Raw genomic sequence first — 20,513 nt, 5'->3', positions numbered from 1 at the left:
GGACGTGCTTTCAGGAGGGGGATGCTAGGCTCCTCCTTGAACGGGGACCTCAAGGTGTTCCTGTGTGGCTACACCCAGTAGATAGAGCATGCGATGGGGAGGGTGCCTTTGGCCGAGAGGTCATTACTTTCTCACAACACGCCTTAACACATTGGTAGTCTGCCCAGCTTCTAGGAGGATGAATAATGAAAAGGAAATGGTACATGCCTGAATCAGCAGTGTCCATGCACACAGAGTTGAATAAGGGGAAGCGACCTGGAATTTTTATTCTGGTTTTAGGTATTTTTTTCCCTTCTCGATCTTTAGTTAATCCGCCTCGCTTAGTAAATTTATGTGGCACAAGAATAGAAGTAAATCCAAGCATTTCTTTCCAGCACCAAATTCTCTTTGTATCAGAAAGCATACTTTTTTTTTTCACTATAGATAGCATTAATACAAGATTTATTCTCTGCCTTATGTAATGAATAATCTCAAAGTTACCATCTTGTTTTAGTTGAAGGCAACTGGAACTATAAAATAGGACTAAACTTGCATGGAATTAGCTGGGGAATCCACTGTATCCATTATTCCAGCTCAAACAGGTTCGCTCCGCAGCTCAGTAACCATAAAAAGACCCATTGATGGCAACCCCTTTCATTCCAGTGGCACTTTCCATGGCAATGATGACAACAACATGCAGTCGTTCGGGCCAACACAGAACAAAACACCTGTGGTAGAAGATAGCGTAAGATCGTATCAGTGTGAAAATTTGGCCGAATATCACTTGCTTGGATCCAAATGTCTTTCAGCCAACTTGCTTGAGGATGTTAATGCCATTTTCTATGGGTGCAAGGACAGAGTTGAGATTTCTTTTTGTGTTTCAGAGGTCTGTTGGAGGAACAAAAAAGGCTCCACGTGGGCCCAAGCACTGGACATTCAGAAAGGGCTCTGTGTATACACCAGCATAAGAAAACTCTCATGCTCGGTATTTTTTTTAAGGTAAAAATAAATTAAAAACAAATACTACTACATTTACCAATTCCTATATTTCCCAGCATATCCAGATTTCGAATGTGTAATTCAATTTAATAAGCATTGATTGGGCCCTTGTTATGTACAAAGGCTCTATGCTAGACACTCATGGTAATACAGAGATAAAGTTAAACATACAAGAGGGAAGGCACATATACAAAATACTATCAAATATGACAAAATGCTGGGGGAAGACATGAAAAATGCTTTGCGATAGGGTTCTGAGTGACAAAGTGCCCGGGTGAAGGGAAGGAGCAAAGACTCGAACAGCCACTGGTCATCTGCTCTGTGCAGTCATTGATATTGGATATGAATAAATGACTGAATCAACGTTTTTTTGTCAGATAAACTATGAAGAATCAGCACGGTTTTTGAACCGCGGAAATGGGGAGAGGAGAACATTCCAGATGGAGGAAAAAATACAGGCAATGATGCAACAGCAAGAAAATTCACTGTACTACTGGGGGCAACCAAATGGTTTTGTATGATCTGAAGAGGTTAACATAGAACAGGATGGTTTTGTATGATCTGAAGAGGTTTACAGAAAATAGGAGTGTCTAACGTACATGCAAGTCATGCCTTGTCAGGACTATAAAGCCAAGATGAGAAACATATTTAATTCAGGGATAGGATTCAAAATCGGGAAACTCTATGATTCAGATGGGGCTTCAGGAAGACGAATGTATACTTGTGGTGCAGCACATGGCTTTGGGCCAGAGAGACCAGAACTCCAGTATTAGTCCGTCCTGTTATAAACTGAACGGCCCTCTGCGTGCTACTTAATCTCCGTGAGCCTCAGAATTCTCATCACTAAGTGGAGGTAATAAACCCACCTTACCGATTCCAACTCCAGCATAATAGCTACTTCACGTGAGAGAGGGTGGGAGCGGCACTAGGGAACAGGTCACAAAGAAACTTTGCTTTTGCTGAAGCAAATGCCACAAACGCCAGCATTGTCACTTCTAGGTGTTGAGAGTATTCACATCACTTTCAACTTTTCCGAATGTCTGAAATATTTTGTAAATAAAAAAATAAGCCCAACTTACAGCCATGGTTGGTGGATATGATGTTTATCAAGCGTGTGATAGAGGCCCTGGCACAGAGCAGGTTTTCATAGAGGAAAGCTGTTTCATTGTTGTTTTTACAATGTAGCAATGGGGGTGGTAGAATAGAAAACATGTGATAAAAGAGAAACAATAAAATCATAGGGCACGCAGGACTTCCACTGTGCCAAGACGGAATAACAGGGACTAGTTTTGCCTTCCCACTTAAAACAACTGAAAAAATAGACAAATTTATGAAACAAAGTTTTTCAAGACGGTGGACATCAGACAACGAAGGAAGGGCAGTATTCTCAGAAAGTTGGGAGACAAATGATTCTCCGTGATGGCCCCAGCTTACTGCTCGGAAAGGGCTTCCAGGCCTTGGAGTAGGAAAGGGAACTCAGGTGGACCCTAGTGGTTTCTCTGACTTGCGGAGACAAAGACGGGGCTACCAGGGGGCCAGTCTCCCAAGCATGCAGAGCTTGCATGGGACAACAGATAAGAAGAGAGGGCTCCAGAGAGAGGATTCTGGGTCTGCAGAAGGTACCCGTGTGTATTCTGCTAAGCAATGGCAGTGCCTACATGTAAGGAAGCACCCTGAGGCCTGGAAAAGAACCATCTGGAAGGATTAGAGGAAACAGCCCTTAAGATCTCCTCCCATGGGGCTAGGAAGATTGTGTGCTCACACCAGCAAGAATAGAAAATGTCGTAATTCATAAGGCATAAAGGAGAGTACTCAGAAGGGTTTTACTTCGCTAGCAGGGAAAAAATTAATCTTGGACTGAGTGCTGTTCTGGTTGTGCCTAACAAAGCTTTACAGCAAACTCCAAAAGAATCAAACCATTTCCAATCTCCGAGTAACTTAACTCTATTCCAGAACAAAGGTCACAAATATTTATAGGAATATAAAAATATATAGAACCCAACAAGGTAAGACTTACAATATTTAATGATTGATCTAAAAAAGATGAGTAATACCTGTACACTGAAAACCACACAATGTTGAAGTCAATTTAAGCACACCTGAAAAATGGAGAGATATTCTATGCCCAAAGATCTGAAGGCTTGGTATTTTAATACACCAATTTTCTCCAAGTTGATCTATATATTTAAAGCAGTCCCAGGCAAAAACCATAAAAGCTGTGTGGAAATACAAGGGACCTAGAATAGCCAATATGACCTTCAGTGTATGTGCTGCTAAAGAGAGCACGCCAATAAAACTTTCAAAACGAAGAACAAACATCACACTTCTCGATCTCAAGGCTCACCATAACGTTACAGTCATCAAGACCATGGCATAATGATATCGTTGTAGACAAACTGGCCAATGGTACAAAACAGAGTCCAGAAAACCAAAACAGACACACACATACATGGCCCACTGACAGCAAAAAAGTGGAGAAAGATTTTGATTAGTTTTCCAATAAATGGTGTGGAACAATTTGCTATCCACATGCAAAAGCGGAAAAAAAAGGAATTTCAATCTATACCTTGAGCCACATACAAAACTGACTGAAAATGAATCATAGACTTAAATGTAAAGCCTGTAACTGTACAACTTCCAGAAGGAAACACAGGAGAACATTTTTTTCACTTTAGGTAAGGCGAAACATTTTTCAGATACACCAAAATCATAATCTATTAAAAAAGTAAATTGGACTTCACCAAATTTTAAGCTTCTCTTCAAAAGACACTGTGATGAGAATGAAAAGACAAGGCACAGACTGGGAGGAAATATTTGCAGATGTATCTGGCCAAGGACTTGCATCTAGGATGCATATGAAGGACACTTAAAATTCAATAACAATAAATGAGTATTATTTATTAATTTGTTTAATAAATTAGTACTTTAGGAAAAGATTTAAACAGACATTTCACAAAAGAACATAAATGGCAAATAATCACAGGAAAAGGTTAATGTCACTCTGAAAAGGGCAAAATAACCTTTAGGTTATTTCCGCGTGGGGGGGGGAGGGGTAGAAAGCAGACAGTGGTCACCTGGGGTGAGAAGGATGCTCACAGTTGGAAAGGTAAGCCACAGGCAACTTCTAAGGGTTATATTATGCTGATTTTCACTATCTAGTGTGTTTCATGGATATATACATATGTTAAAATCTATCAAAGTATACACTTGAGGTGCATTTTTTAAGGTGCATTTAGTTTCTCAACTGTACCCCAACAAAGGTGTTAGCATGGTTATAGCGAATGTGCTCTTACAACAGGAAAGAAAGAAATCAAAGATGAATTTCGACTTTGGGTGATTGATGAACATGTTGGTTCTGCAAAAAGAGGAGAGAGGAGAAACAGATCGGCCTAGGAAGCAAGGGCTTTTCTTCACGTGAAGAGGAGGAGGAGGGGGAGGAGGAAGGAGAGGAGGAACCCCTCCCCCCATTCTTTGGTGTCTGTTATGGTCAGGAGACACTTCTATGGCTTTTACCCCCTCCGTTTCCACTTATAATTATTATTTGAGGTAGAGGTCAATGGGGGCAATGTGAACCCTTCAAAGAGAAAATGTAATTTTGAAGCATGTCCTCTTATCCCTTCTCTGGATTTGGAAGGTCACGCCAGCCAGCTTCTGCTTTGGCTGTAACACAGAGCCATAAGGGAGGCCCAGCCACCCACACCACTGTCAAGGGTCACCCTAAGCAATAAAACTGTGTAGCTCAACACTGGTCCCTTGTCTCCAGCCTGAAGAAGGTCAGGCTGTCTTGTCTTGTCTTAAAAACCCCAGGCTGCTGTGCATTTTGTGATCTTCCATCTGGTTTTGGTTGATTTTCAGGCTCCTCTAACACCATAAGCTGGTTTTGTTTTTTGTTTTTTTTTCTGTTAGCATGTGACTGCAGAGAGATCCAGAAGGATATGGCAGAAACAGCATGGGCTCTGAAGGAGACAGATCAGGGTTCAAGTCTGTGCTCTACCTCTTACATGCTGTAGGCAAATGGTTTAACTTCTCAGAGCCTATTTCTAGTTCTTCAGCTATAAGATACAAATAAAAATGTCTATTCTTTATGTTTGCATATGCATTAAAATTAGAGACTTTCCTTTGGTCTTTGTCTCATCTTCCTTCCTTCCTTCCTTCCTTCCTCCCTCCCTCCCTCCTTCCTTCCTTCCTCCCTCCCTCCTTCCTTCCTTCCTTCCTTCGTCTCATCTCCCTTCCTCCTTTCCTTCCTTCCTTCCTTCCTTCCTTCCTTCCTTCCTTCCTTCCACCTATATCTACCTATCTATCTATCTATATCTATCACCTACCTACCTACCTACCTATCTATCTATATCTATCATCTATCACCTAGGAGGATTTGAAGCATAGTGGTATTGTGGGTACACAGTAAATGTTAGCCGTTATGAGTATCCTCTTTCATGCTTTTAAATTTACTTACAATCTTTTAGACCAGTAATTCTCAAAATGTGCTCCCCAGATCAGAAGTACCCGTACACCTGGGAGTATGTTAAGAATGAAAATTATCCTGCTCAGACCTACTGGGTCAGAAACTCTGTGGGTGGGACCCAGTGATTTGTGTTTTACCAGGTTCTCCAGGTAATTCTGATGCACACTAGAGTATGAGAACCACTGTTCTAGATTATCGGGCTTGCTAAAGTAAATGGGTAATGAGGGAGGCTATTTCGTATGCTTTGTAATTCTCAGCTGTGTTTGAGGCAGCCATGGTTTTCCCCTTATAGAACCAGCAACAGGCACCCTTACGGCACACACAATTCTTTATTATTTAGCCAGCACTGATTGAGTGCTTGTTTTATGCCAGGCATAGGTTTTAACCGAATGTTTTTAGTGCCCCTGCTCTTCTCTGATCATTTCATTTGCGTTACCTATACTTCCAAGCCAATTTCTGTGCTCTCGGAGGGCGGAAACACAGGGTCTCACACAGCATTTGCATATGCCATTGTGCCAAATGTATTATTGCCACCTGCGAAGTAACTGATAGGGGCGGAAAGACTTGTCTTCCTTCTCAGAATGGTAAAGTTCGGAAAAATGTTTTTTCCATTTTATTTTATGGTTTGAAACACGGTAATAAGTGACACAGTTGAGTCCATTTTTATCTTAAACCTTTTATCCTCTCCACCCTCCCCTAAATCCTTGTTTTCTGTTTACCTTTGGATTTGTCCTTGAAATACGTCCGCTTGTGTAGTATCTCAGCTTCTGGGTTTGTACGTTGGGTTTCTCGACTTCATCCGATTTCAGTTCCGTGCAATAAATAATAGCCATTTTAGCTAGAGTTTTAGCTATGAATAGCTTCTCTCCTCATAACTTCATCTTATATTTATTGCCTAAAATGATAGATTGAAAGTCATCACCTAGCAACTGGCACATTTTTCTCTTGTGGTCTAGTTACTTGTAATGATTGACTATTGCTACTGCTTCACTTGCTCGTCCTGGTCAAAATGGATATAACGAGTCTATAAATAGAGGTCCATTTACATACTCTTAAGATTATCAGTGCGACTTACTGAAATGAGTTCATTTGTACAAAATACTTTGTCTATCAATTCATTTCTCACATTCTCAAAAGGAGTAGCCAATTCAAGCCTATCTAGGATTTTATACTTACAGTACTTTATTAGTTCTGTTATCTCAAACACCAGATCTCCTGTTGGAGACTGGCTTTTGTGTCTTTGTGAAGAAAGCAACTAAAAACTTAAAGGAAGAAAGAACACAAAATTTTTATATTGCTTCATGTTCACTTCTGGTATAGTGCTCTGTCACAAAAAATTAATGCTTTGTACTTTAAAAGAGCCTTTCATCCAAAAACCTCAAAGAACTTTATAAATAAGTAAGCATGATTATTCACATTTACAGGTTGGGAATGATGCACAAAGCTGTTAAAAGCGCATTGTGCTTCATTGCCAAACTCAAGAAAAAGCTCATTTTAATTAAATGCATATAAAATTAGTTTGCTTGGTGTTTAAAAATATGTATACTAAGTTCCTCTAGGCTTCAACAGCCCATGGATACTAACAAAGTAATGATAATGGTAAGCCCAAATTCCTCTGGTTCTTCCCTCCTACAAAATTCAAGACCTTGTCTCCCTGCAAAGTCCCCTGTTTGTATCTGGGTGTCCCCAGGGGGCATTCCTTCTATGCTCATGGATCATCCATCCCCGCTGGACCTCCTCTGCTTCACTGAGCATCAGTTTCCAATCATATGCTGTTTCCAATCATGTGCACTCATCCCCCATTGTCCTGGAGATATCCTCACAAAAAGTGCCCAACACACAGTGCCCAGTGACCTGTAGTGGTGTGGGAGAAGGTCCTCTTCCCTTTGGGTCATGTTCTGATAGAGACAGTCTTCTGTCTTAAGCTCTAGTGTTTTGTAAGTGGCTTTTCTTTTCAAAAGTTCTCTCACTTTTTACTTTTCCCCATGGAGAGCTGGGCTCAGAGGTGTATGCTGATGACAAGTATCACGGTGGACTCAGAATTGGCATCTTCAGTGATCTTAACTGATGCTGAGGTTCTGTGCAAATTTGTGTTCAATAACTGAAACCCAAGGCCAAGCCAACTGGATCAGGCCAGTCCTAGAGGATAGGGGCTGCTTTCCTTGCTCATGAGTCAGCCTCCCAGAGTACACACTGGGTGAATGTGGAGAGGCAGAGCATGGAATCTAGCATAGAGCCCCAACATCAGACAAGGACACTCTGTGATCGGGATGAATCAAGACAGCAAGTCCACTCTGTAATTACGTGGGAAAACAGACAAAAACTGATTATTGTCTAAGCCATAAAAATGGTCCACCATTTTAGTTGGGGGGGGGGGAATGCTGTCAGGAAGTGGGAACAATTCTATGATTGGGTACCTGAATAAATCTTACCTAGAATTAGGGAGCAATGAGGGGATGCTAAAGCTGTAATTGGTCAATAAGTTGCTTTTGCCTTACTTAGCATTCAGCCCAGAGCAAAGCCTCTTTCTTCTTCAGCCTTTTCCAAAACTACTTACCAGCAGGCCGAACCCTAGAAACAAATCCTCTCTAACATCCCCTTATTAAGACTCCCCAGTGTTCTCCATGGTGTGCATTCCTATTCATTTAATGAGCAATAAACCCAATTGTTCAACCACAGACGTGTTCCTGGAGGGCTTTGGCTGGAAAGTACTGACATCCAAGTGGACACAACAATGGGCTCTGGGGTTTTGTTGTGTTTGACCAACGGAAAGAACCAGCAGAAGACAGAGGGTAAGAGGAGAATGAGGTCCGGGTATTTATTCCCCTCATTCTCCCTTGCACGACCCATGTCTTCTCTTCCTACATTCCAGTGACCACACAGGCTCCCCTGTGTTGTTAGCCCTGAGACATTACACCAGGTCTGGTTGTTTCTGTAACTTCTGACTACACATTTGTATAGTCTATTAAAGGCTCTTTCACTCTCCAGCTTAAGAGTGCTGTCAACTTATTGTTGGGACCAAACTTTCTTACTGGATTCTCCATATTACACTCTTTTTTCTCTAGGATCTGTGTCCTCCTAAGACACATTTCAGTCCTCTTGCAAACAGACTTCTGGCTTGTTTGCTTCACCAGCTTGCCAGGCACATCCCCAGTAGGGCAGAATCATGCTTCCGTAAGTTTTCCCTTTTGTTGCCCTATCAAGCTTAATTAATAGGCTTAGGAAAGACCTTCAGAAATTATGAAATTTCAAGATCAGCTGACTAGCAAGTATTTCCTTTCTTCTTCTGTGTCAGAAAACTACACACCCGTTGTGGAAATCAAAGCCCAGAAGAAAAAGAATTAGGACTATGCAGGTATATGTATGCAGAATAAACCCATTTTCACTCTAAATACACGGAATATTAAGCAAACACATTAATGGCTCTAGCCATGGATTACTTAAGAGATCATCCTTAATTAATACATTGAAAATGTTAAGCATTTTAACACTCTTTTTTTTTCTTTTAAAACTAGCTACTGATTGCTGAAAAGCCCAGAGAACACAGTGGACAAATTTCCTTTTTGGGGAAACTACTCCACAAGGAAATGCAGATGTTGGCAAAGCATTTTAAGTTTTAGCACACTATTCATTCTCCTTGTGACTCAGTTTGGCTTTATTAGTATTTTTCAAAAATGATATACTTTTTAAAAAACGATGTGATTTTGGAAAGCTTTCCTGTAGATGCAATTGTTTCAAAATTACATGTTGGGGCTACATTTCTTTGTTCCTGTGGGAATACATCTTCACTGGTATAATGTAAGTCAGTAAGAAAATAAGATTTGCTTAAAGGAAATTGTTTTATAGCCATGCTTCAGGAGCATGTGGAGTCCATCAGTCATAGCAGAATCCTGTGACCCTAAGGGCTCTTTCAGGGAGGCCTAAGGATAGTTCTAGAGAGTTTTTAGAGGAGGGAATATGTACTGTTCCTGAAACACTTTGGTTGTAATTAAAAAAAAAAAAAAAAAAGAAGAAGGACAGGGCGTCAATATAGGAATTCCCTACTTCTATAGATTACCTTCAGGACCCAGATTTATTTTAAATAAACACATATGTTATGTAGTTTCAATAAACACACATATCATGGTGATGGAAAATTTTGCATGAATTTAAAGATTAAACATGGCACCTTCAAGGACACTTCCGGGTTGTAATTAGCTCTTTTGGGACTTTGCTCTCAGACCCTGGGGGAGCATTGAGATGTTTATTTCTACCATTAGGCAATACCTACAAGTTATACCCATTATACAGAGAGTGATCAGCTCATGTGAGATTTGGAAATACAGAAGTGACTCCCTAGCTGTGTGAGGCAAAAAGCCCACAAAACCCCTCTAAGCCTCAATTTCCTTATCTGGGGAAACACGTATGCACTGAATCTTCTTGGGAAGATTAAGTGCCATAGATACTCAAAGAGCTCTGCACAGTCCCAGGTCCAATATATGCTAGCTATTACTACTCTCATAATTATTGCAGACATAGTAGTTTAGTATTTGGACTTGAAAATTACTATCCCTTATAAAATATGGAAGGGGCTTAAGGTCATCTTTAACATGTCATATTCTATGGGCCAATGTGTACTTTGCAAATCCTCTTTTCTAGGAACATATCAGGTATTTCCCAAACAATAAAACAAACCAATTTAGTTAACTCTAACTTTTAGGGGAATATGTACAGCATGCTGATGAAAAAAAAAAAAATAAACCCAACCTCTACATTTCTGGTTAATTGATTTCGACACAGATGTCAAGACAATTCAATGGGAGAAAGTAATCTTTTCAGCAAATGGTTCTGAGACGACTAAACATCCACATGCAAGACAATGAAGCTGGACTCCTAACTTACACCATATACAAAGATGAAGTAAAAACAGACCATAGACCTAGATGTAAGTGCTAAAACTAAGAAAGTCTTTAAAAATAACGTAGGAGTAAATCTTCATGACCTTTGGTTAGGCAACAGTTACTTGGATAGGACAGCTATCAAATAATAGAAAAAAAAAAAGTATATATACATATATATATATTGGTCTCTGCCTCCTATTTTGGCACAGAGCTTCTAAAACTCTTGTAACTTCCTAAGTGATAAGAGCAGAAGGAGCATCTTTTGTTCAAATGTTTGATCTTTGACCCTGGTTCCTCACACAGAGCTCTCAAATCCCTTGGAATCTCCTGGGTGACAGGAGTCTCTTTTGTTCTAATGAGACAATATTTGGGGGGCTCCTGGATGAGGGCTGGTCAGCAGAAAAACCAAACCACGATTACAAGACTGTAACTTCCAACCCCATCCCCTAGCCTCTGGGAAGAGGAGAGGAGGCTGGGAATTGAATTAATGATCAACATGCCAGCATAATGAAGTCTCTATAAAAATCCCAAACAGGGTTTGGAAAGCTGCCAGTTGGTGGACACATCCATACACCAGGAGGGTGACTCTCTAGCTCCACAGGACAGAAGTTCCTGCACTTGGGGTTCTCCCAGACCTCTCTTTATGCATCTCTTCATCTGGCTATTCACCTGTATCCTTTATCATGTTCTTTTATAATAAAGTGGCAAATGTAAGGACATATTTCTTTGAGTTCTGTATCTCTAGCAAATTAATTGAACCCAAGGAGGGGGTCATGGTAATCTCCAATTTATGGTCAGTCAGTCAGAAGCACAGGTAACAATGGGAACTTGTAACTGGTATCTGAAGAGAGAGCAGTCTTGTGGGACTGAGCCCTTAGCTTATGGGATGCTATCTCCAGGTAAACAGTGTCAGAATCGAGTTGAACCGCAGGACACCTGGCTGGCATCAGAGAATTGTTTCATGTGGAAACCCGCCCCCCCCCCCCAACACGTCTGGTGTCAGAAGTACTGAGTCTGGTAGTCGTATGAAGGTAAAGGAGAAAAACACAGGAGAAAAAGCAAGTTTTTCCAACTGAACAACAAAAGCACAAGTGACCAAAAAAAAAAAAAAAGATAAGTTAGACTACACCAAAATTTAAAACTTCTGTGCGGCAAATGACACCATCGAGAAAGTACAAAGGCAACAAATAGATAGAATGATAGTAAATACCTGCAAATCGTATCTCTGATAAAGGACTTATATCTAAGATATAGAGATGCTTACAACTCAATGAAAAGACAAATCACCAAATTTAAGAACTGATTAGAGGATATGAATAGACATTTCCCCAAAGAAGATATATCATATGACTGACAGACACAGGAAAAGATGCTTAACATCGTTAGTTATTATGGAAATGCAAGTCAAAACCACGTTAATATATCACTTCATGTTGATTAGGGTGGCTATCATCAAAAAATCACAATAACGAGTATTGACAAGGATGTGGGGAGATTGCAACTCTCACACATTGCAAAGGGGAATGTAAAAAGTTTCAGCCACTTTGGAAAATAGTCTAGCAGATCCTGAAAAAGTTAAACATATAGTTACCTACAATCTAGCAACTTCAGTCCTTGGTATATACCCAAGAGAAATGAAAGCCTATGTCCGCACAAAAACTTGCAGATGAATTCTTCTGACAGTGTTATTCTTAATAGTCAAAAGTGGAAACAACCCAAATGCCTATCAACTGATGAAGGGACAAGCAAAATGTTGCATATTCATACAATGGAATGGTAGTCGAGAATAAAAAGGAATGAAGTACTGATAATGCTACAATACGGATGAACCTTTGAAACATTATGCTAAGCGAAAGAAGCCAGTTACAAAAGATCACACATTGTATAATTTCATACATACGAAGTGTCTAGAATAGGCGAATCTATAGACTTAGAAAGTAGACTAGCAGTTGCCGGGGACTGGAGGAAGTGGAGGGCTGGAGAGAATGGGGAGTGACTGCTAATGGGGACAGAGTGCTTTTCTTGGCCGATAAAAAAAATGTTCTAAAATTAAATTGTGGTAGATGGTTGAACAGCTCTGTGAATATACTTGAAAATATTGAATTGTGTACTGACAATGGGTGAATTATGGTATATATTAATTATATGTCAATAAGGTTGCTTTAGAAAAGAAAGGAAAAAGTCCTCAAACAGATCTTAAACATAGACTTTATAGTCAGTTACCTCCACATAGGTTTCTAAAATATAAAATACATATTTGATCATTGCACTGATTAAGCTTAACACTGTATTTTATAGCAAATTCTGCAAGCCTGTTTGAGCTAATTGGAGACCAATGGAAATTTGGATGGGAATGTAATTACCTGAGTTGAACCATGATCAAAAGGCATTCCAGTCTAACCAGAAGGCACTACTGGATTTTTAATAAGTGCTGGCTCCTAGGAGTCAGGGTTTCTGCTTCCGGAATAAGATAGAACAATGCTTTTAACCTCCCCCCCTTTCCTATCAGGCAAGTGGTACGGATTGACTCATGGTTAAGAGGGCGACCTTCTCAGCGAGCAGCCCTATTCCTTGCAATGCTTGAAATTTCTTTTCAGTTTCTGCTTTCCATTCGAGTATTGATTGAGACAGGGCTCTGTGTAGCTTATAAGGTGTCAGGTGTTGTCACGGTGTGATGTTAGAGCTCTGAGGCCACTATTGTAATGGGTTGACTGTCTTTATGGAGGTGAAGTACAAAAGGGCAAGCTAGTGGATTAAGGAACTAAAGCACTTGCCTTCGAGGACCCAGGCTTAGCTCAAAACCAGTGCCCTTAGAACCTCCATCTCAATGACAAAATAAGTAGTTGTCATTGTACATCACAAGGGTCTACCTTTTAGACAAGTGATCCCTGTTTTCTTTCATGTAATGAACTATTTGGGGATGTGTGTGTATATATATATATATGGAACTCATTTGGCAATTAGAAATGCTGCCTGTTAGTAACTGTAATATTTTTAGATGGTCTGATATATAGTGAAAAGCACAAATGTTCTGAGTCAGAACAGCAGGGTTCACATCTTAGCCAACTAAAAGTGTTCATTTTTTTTAAATAAAAAATAAAAAAATAATAAAAGTGTTGCACCTTGGGCAAATCATGTGGGCCCTTCTGTGTTTTGGTTCCCTCTGTCAACAGGCTAATAATTTTACCTATCTTGTAGGCTATACCTGAGTGTCCAATGGGACAACATTGCTAATGTGCCTTTGTAAAGCCAAAAGGGCCCTCACAGCCATCTTTGTTGTATGTGGACCTGTGTGATGTTTCAGAGGACCAAAATCTCCCTGTTTGTGTAGCTCCATGAGGCTGAGTGTGCATACTCAGATCAGATTTGCTGATCTGCTGGTTGTTTTGGGAGTCCTTGGGTTGTTGGGGAGTTGGAGGTATTCAAGATACTCTCCCCTGACTCATCCTTAAGGAGGCCAGGGTCCAGCATGGGTCAAGGTATCTGGATGGGTCATTCATTCACTCATTTAACAATTATTAATTGAGTGCTACTCTGGTCTAGGTACTTGGGATAAACTGGTTTATCAGACTGACAAACATCTGGTCCCAGAGGCTTACATTCTAGTGAAAGAAAAAGATCCAATAATCAATGACATAAATAAACACATAATTTCAAAGAACTCGAGGTGCGGAAAATACAGCAAAACAAAGGATAGAAAGTAGGAGTGGAGACCCTTTTTTTTTTTTTTTTTGAACAATTTCAGATCTACGGAGAAGTTGAAATAACAATATGCAATGAACACTCATTTTTCCATTGCCTAAATCCACATTATTATGCCACATTTGTCTTCTCTCCCTCTTCTAGGTGTGCAGGTCTTTATACGTTTGCATACACATGTGTTTGTTGTTGTTGAAACCTTTAGAGTAAGTTACAGATAGCATGAAACTTTACCTCTAAATAGTCCAACAAATACCTCCCAAGAATAAGACATTCACCTGTACAAACCACAGTGCCATTATGACTCAAAAATTAATAATACAGGGGCACCTGAGTGCCTCAGTTGGCTAAGTGTCTGGCTCTATTTTGCTCAGGTCATAATCTCAGTTTGTGAGTTTGAGCCCCACATCAGGCTCTGTGCTGACAGTCTCTCTGTCCCTCCCCTGTTTGTGCTCTCTCTCTCCCAAAATAAAAAAAAAAAAAAAAAAAAAAACTTTAAAAAAATATTTATTTATTTATATAGAGAAAGAGAGAGCATGCATGAGCGAGGGAGAGGGAGAGAGAGAGAGAATCCCATGTAAGCTCTGAACTGTCAGCACAAAGCCTGACATGGGGCTCAAACTCACAAACCCGTGAGATCATAACCACAGCTGAAACCAAGATTTGGACACTTAACTGACGGAGCCACCCAGGTACCCTCTATATGATTTTTTTAAACATTAAGATTTTTTTACACATTTCTCATATCGGATTAGGATAATTAATGCTAACTGCCATAGCAGGCAAATCCTGAAATCTCAGCTTACACAATAAAATTTTATTTCTTGCACGTGTAAAATCTGATAAGATGGGGCATCTCTCCTTATAGCCTCACCATCTGGTATATGTAACCTCCCAAGTGGCCTTGGATGCCCGGAGGAGAAGGGTGGAAGAAGACACTGGCTCTTCCTTGCTTTTCCCCAGGGGGTTAGGGAGTGTCATCACTTCTGCTGACACTTCAAAGGTGCCAGCTGGTCTCATCACTGGGCCATGAAAGGGAGTACTTGGAGTAGCTGGAGAGGGTCAGTGGTCTCTCCCCAGATATTACATGTGAAAGTGGGAAACTCTCAATAATGGCGTCTTCAGGGCCATCTGAGGGGGTGGCCGTGGCACTAGGGGTAGAGTTTACAGTAGGAGAAGCAAAGAAGTTAAAAGCGTTGTCTTCTCTTAGCACTCTCATCTGGAAAGCTTCCTTTTCTCTTTCCTCTTGGCCTCAGGTTTCCTCTTGAAACTTTTGAAGACCTGGGCCCCAGGTGAAAGAGGCCTGATGTTACCTCTTCAGTCAAATTCTGGTTTAGGCCAGAGAGGCAGAGAGGGTGTTCAAGGTCCACAGTCTGGCTCTTGCAGATATGGGACTTGGTAGGTGTTTGGGATCAAAACAGTGGGCATTAACGAGGCAAGGATTTATCTAGATTATTCCTGATGCCCTTGGATTCCTGCATCCAGCATCACAGCCTGTTGTTGTCACTAAAGACAGGAATTCAAATCATGTGAAGAGCTAAATTCAGAAACACAATCGCAGCTTCAAAGCACAAGGCTTTGGAGGTTTAGCCCGTACCTGGCAGCCTGAAGGAAGCTGGACCAGCTCTAGGCAGTCCGACAGACCAATCAGTCACCCCGCCACACCCCTTCTCTGTGGCTCCTGAGGGGAAGGCAGAAGGCTGAACAGCCATTATAAGCCTGCTGTGTTCTAAATCCTTTCTCCTAGGATCACTTGAGGGTCTAGTATATCCATCTGTTTCTCATTCATGACTCTTAGGGGACTAGGCTGCCCAGAAATTCTGACTGCTCACATTTGCTTCTGTGGCACTCGAGGAACACGTGACTGAGGTACGATAGGTAAGACACAAAGGTTTGGAGTCATAGAGACCTAAATGGCAGAGATATTTAATACTCATAAATACCTATGTACATCCCACCAGCCTTTCCATCCCCCCAGTGATTCCCTAACCATCCTGCTGTTGAGCAGAACCATGTGACTCACTCTGTGACCAATGGCTGTGAGTGTTTCATGCTTCTTTTTTTCCTCTGCTTTATGGGCCTGGAATCTAGGTCTTCCAGATGCTAGAATCTTCCCTGTTGGCCTGGGTCCTTGAGTACTGTGGGAGCAGAGCCTCCCCTAAACCTCAACCTGAGTGAGGCATGTAAGGTGAGTAAGGTGAGTTTTGAGGGTACTAAACCATTAAAATTCGGGGTTTCATTTCTTGTTACCACAGCGTAACCTAACCAATTATGCCTAAGGCAGGATTTACAACCTCATCTAGTCTCTGCCATTTGATATTGTTGGCCCCCATGTTCTCATCTGTAAAGTGGGGATAATAGTACCTCCTGCAGTGTCTGTCTGGTCATTTCGTCTGTCCTGCATCCATTGTGGCGGGGCGGGGGGGGGGGGGTAAATTCTCCTTCTCCTCTAACTCCATGGGATTCTTGTGGTGGTGATTCTTGTCAATGTAGGGACTCACCTTCCCTCCCATGGGCCAGCCAATCAGAGAGCCACATCCTCATGGACATACTGACTGGACCAAGGGATGGTCAAGAGACCCCAAAATGGTTAATTGGAGTCTATTTTCTAGGCTGGCATAGATGTTTTAAGACCAAGTCTCTTTCCATGTAAACCTGGAGCTGTGAGATGCCATTTTTTCCCACTCAGACAAAAAAGCAGCACCTGTGGATACTGGGAGAGTCACAAGTTCCACCTAGCCCTGGACTTTTTGATATACCAACTCATCTCTCTCTCTCTCTCTCTTTCTCTCCTTAAGGCAGTTTGAGTTGGGGTTTAGGCACCTGCAACAAAAAGTCTTGACCAATGCACCGACCTTGGAGAGTTATTGTAAAAATTAAACAAAATAACTTATTAAAGTGCCTGACACATTACAAGTTGATGCTATTATGACTGAGGTTGGTTGCTAGGGGTTCTAGCTTATTCCTTACCCTCAATCCTTTAGGAAGGAGTTCATAAACTGAAACCACATGATTCTGCGCTCACAGGATTTTTTCCACTGGGCTGTATACGTCCTTGCTGTGTCCTTTGTTGCCTTTGAGGGACAGCCTAAGAAGCAGCTACTTGAAAACCTTTATTGCATATGCTATAGGGATATTGTCTACAGCTTTACTCAGGGTCCCATCTAGAAATATACATTAAGAAATTTTTCTCAGACTTATGTGGGAAGGAAAATTTGACTTCCCCCAAAGTGGTACTTCTCCAACTTTTTCACCCTCATCATCAGAAAAGACTGAACTCATACTTCCAGGAGGCACAGCCCTCAGCATGGGGAGTACGATTTCTTCTGTTTATGTTAAAAATTCATGTGACTTTTGTATTCTCCACTAGACATCCATGTTTATTTTTATGGATGTTGTAAATCCTGCATCAGACCTTTGATTGCCTCAAGGTTGACATGAAATTTCTAATTTCTCTTCAATAATGATGGCCAGAGTATATAGACTGCAACCTACATCCTTGTCTCGATATCCTAATTGCTCTACAATTTCTCTGATCCTGATTGGAGTTTATTTATAACTTTCTATTTTATGGTATATTTTCTTGTGAATTGCTTCAGCTACTTTGTGGAAGCAAATGGGTTATGAATAAATAAAAGCATTCATATAAACATAAAAAAAAGAATTGACAAGCTTGAAATGATACCATATGAGGACACAGGATGTGTACTTGGTTTCCTACTAATAGACATCTTACCCCCCAACCTCAGCTGAATTGAACAACACATTGAACCAAAAGAAGTGTTTAAAATTTTAACAGAAACAGCATGAAAAAGGCATAGCTAATATTCTTGTTATCCACAGAAAATCAAAAGTCCTAATTTGAAGAGAATACATTAATACTGATTTTGGAAGACAGATGTTGGAATCGGCATTGGCAAGAGTGGGTCTATTTGCTTCTTTTTTTTTACCAAGGGCAATTAATGAAAAATATTTTTGTTAACAGAAGTACTCGTTACACTTTCAACTTCACACATTGGGACAGAAACTGGGCAATAGCAATACCTTTACTACGTATATCCAGAACTGAGTTAGCTGGTCTTTTGGACATGCTTGGAAGCACTGAGAAGCTTGAAAATGCAAGATGAGGGCTATGGATCTAAGGCCCATGTACTTACCTGTCTCCCCTTCTGAACAACATTCTCTGAGTACAGCAGGAGTTCCTACAATGGGATGAGATTCAGAAGATCCTTGAACCCTTTGAGAATGAATGCAAAGATTTGTGCTGTGTACTTTTTTTTTTTTTTTTTTTTTTTTTTTTTTTTTTTTGATGAGAGAGCATCCATAGCTCTCAGCAGATTTTTGAAAATACTTGTGATCTGGAGAGGTCAAGGACCAGTGATGATGTCAAGGCTAGTGGATTATCTAGCACAGTGCCTTGTGGGTAGTATGGGCTCAATAGATATGTGTGTGAAGCTGAGATTCTGTGCTTCTCGGTCATAAATAGCTAAGTGAGCTGTAGGACCAGGTATGAGAATTTAATCCCTTTAAATTTTGATCTCTTCACTGCTCAATTAAAAGGGAGTAATAATACCTAACAGAATATAGTAAGAATTACATGAGGTAGAATAAAGAATGCCTGACCTATAGTGGGCACTCAGTCAAGGCAGCTATTGTTTTTGCTCTTGTCAGTTAAACTGCATTTCAGGCAGAATTATCACATACCCGTCAGGGCCGATTCTCATCATAACAATTTTTGTTGTTCAAAAAAAAATAAAATAACTAAAAACCTAAACAGTTATTCGGATGATTTTGGAATGTAACAGAGACAAATACAAAGTAAAAACCAAGGCAGGAATTTACCTGCGTCGCCCAGGATTAGAGAGCAAATCGAGCTGACCTCAGGAGAATCGGGCCTTGTTTGAAACTCCTCCGATCTCTTCCACCTTCCCGCTTCTTTCTCGCTTCCTGCCTCCATCAACGACTACGTGCACACGCACGCAGGCACTTGCCAACGCACGCATAAACACGCACGCGCACGCATACATGTGTACGCTCACGTGCACGCTCACGTGCACAAACTTTCGGAAATCTCTCCTGAAAGCTAGTGGCAATCTTTCGGAACCCGTCTTTAAGATGTAGCTCTGAACTCAGTCGCGAACTGCCCTAACTTAATTTCTCATAGGGTGTCATGAAAGGAAGAGTAACAAAGTGTCAAATTTGATACCGCTTATTCTTTGACTTCTTTTTCTCCTGGTTCCATATGTGCAAAAATAATTTTAAAGGTTTTTTTTTTTTTTGTTTTTTTTTTTTTTTGCATAACCAATCAAAATCAATACCTTTTCGTGTTGGTGAGGTTGCCGACTGTGGGCTTGTGTGTTTGGCGCAGTTGCTCAACTTGTGTTCCAAACTTGTTTCCTTTTGAAAATGTCGCATAATTCTGTGAGACAAAGCTATGTAAAATTAAAAGTCTTTTTTAAAAGTAGGCTTTTTTTTTAATGTTTATTTATATTGAGAGAGAAAATGCACAAGTGGGGGAGGGGCAGAGGGAGACTCAGAGTCTGAAGCGGGCTCTGGGCTCTGAGCTGTCAGAGTCAGCCTTGGAGCTCGAACTCACCAGCAGAGAGACCATGACCTGAGCCAAAGTCAGATGCTTAACTGACTGAGCCACCCAGGCGCCCCCAAAATAGTTTTTTTTTTTATTTTATTTTTAAGTAATCCCTACGCCCATCGTGGGGCTGGAACTCACAACCCTGAGATCAAGAGTCGCAAGCTCCGCTGACGGAGCCAGCCAGGCGCCCCACTAAAAAATATTTTTCAATCTTAAGAAGGAAGGTAAGCTACAGTGGACTGAAGTGTCTAGATTTTTAAATGGATGCTTACTTCTTTTTAAAAGCAAAATCGGAGGTAAGATGGGGCAAAGTTGTAGTTGAGCTTAAAATTCTGTGGTATAAGATATTGGAGTCCACCTATTCCAAACCCCTAATAGTCCAAAAAACAATATTAAAATCCAGTGGTCTATGAGCCTTGGTCCAAGTAAGGCTACTGTTTTCCCCTCTGGCAGCCATGGATGATGGCAGGGCTAGAGTATGATAGGCTCACAGTGTTGCTCTATAATTATTTTTATTAATACACATTAGCAAGTTCGTTTTTAGCCCACTTTCTGGCTGCTCCATCACTCGCTGGAGAGCTCATCTTTTGCACCATTTATTTCTGAGGGCCTTTGCACTCACCTGGTTGAAATAACATATTGCTGTCAAGCTAATGATTGGCATGGACCCACATTTCCAAAAGTGCTTGTTCTGTGGGTTGTTAGTATTCTCTGGGGGAAACTGTTGGTGCTTGAATGCATTTGGAAAGTACCGCACTGAACAAAGCATATGATTATTTCCTGCAAGACTTCTCAGAGCCTTTAATATGCTAATGTGTTGCATGTGTCTCTAGGAGTGGGGTAAATAACATAAATCATGTTTTCAGAGCTTACTTGACTGTGTAACTTTCCATCTTTCTGCAAT

The 20,513-nt window shown here is 40.8% G+C and overlaps 1 long non-coding RNA gene across 2 annotated transcripts in view; it reads right to left on the bottom strand.

The window, feature by feature from the left end:
- Positions 1–19,000, bottom strand: part of LOC123585553 — a 39,260-nt gene extending 20,260 nt beyond the window's left edge. Inside the window, exons 1-4 of one of the 2 annotated variants that reach the window (XR_006706282.1) lie at positions 18,862–18,997; positions 18,177–18,256; positions 6,160–6,335; positions 364–707 (exon numbers count right to left, since the gene is read on the bottom strand). This is a non-coding gene — a long non-coding RNA (uncharacterized LOC123585553). Of the gene's footprint in view, positions 1–363; positions 708–6,159; positions 6,336–18,176; positions 18,257–18,861 lie in introns of those variants that run through there. The other variant, XR_006706283.1, reaches the window with a different exon arrangement.
- Positions 19,001–20,513: the final 1,513 nt, after the last annotated feature.

Source organism: Leopardus geoffroyi, chromosome C3 (assembly GCF_018350155.1).
Source record: "Leopardus geoffroyi isolate Oge1 chromosome C3, O.geoffroyi_Oge1_pat1.0, whole genome shotgun sequence".
Taxonomy (NCBI): domain Eukaryota; kingdom Metazoa; phylum Chordata; class Mammalia; order Carnivora; family Felidae; genus Leopardus; species Leopardus geoffroyi.
Note: the sequence above shows the minus strand (reverse complement) of the source record. Positions and strands in the feature narration are given on the sequence as shown.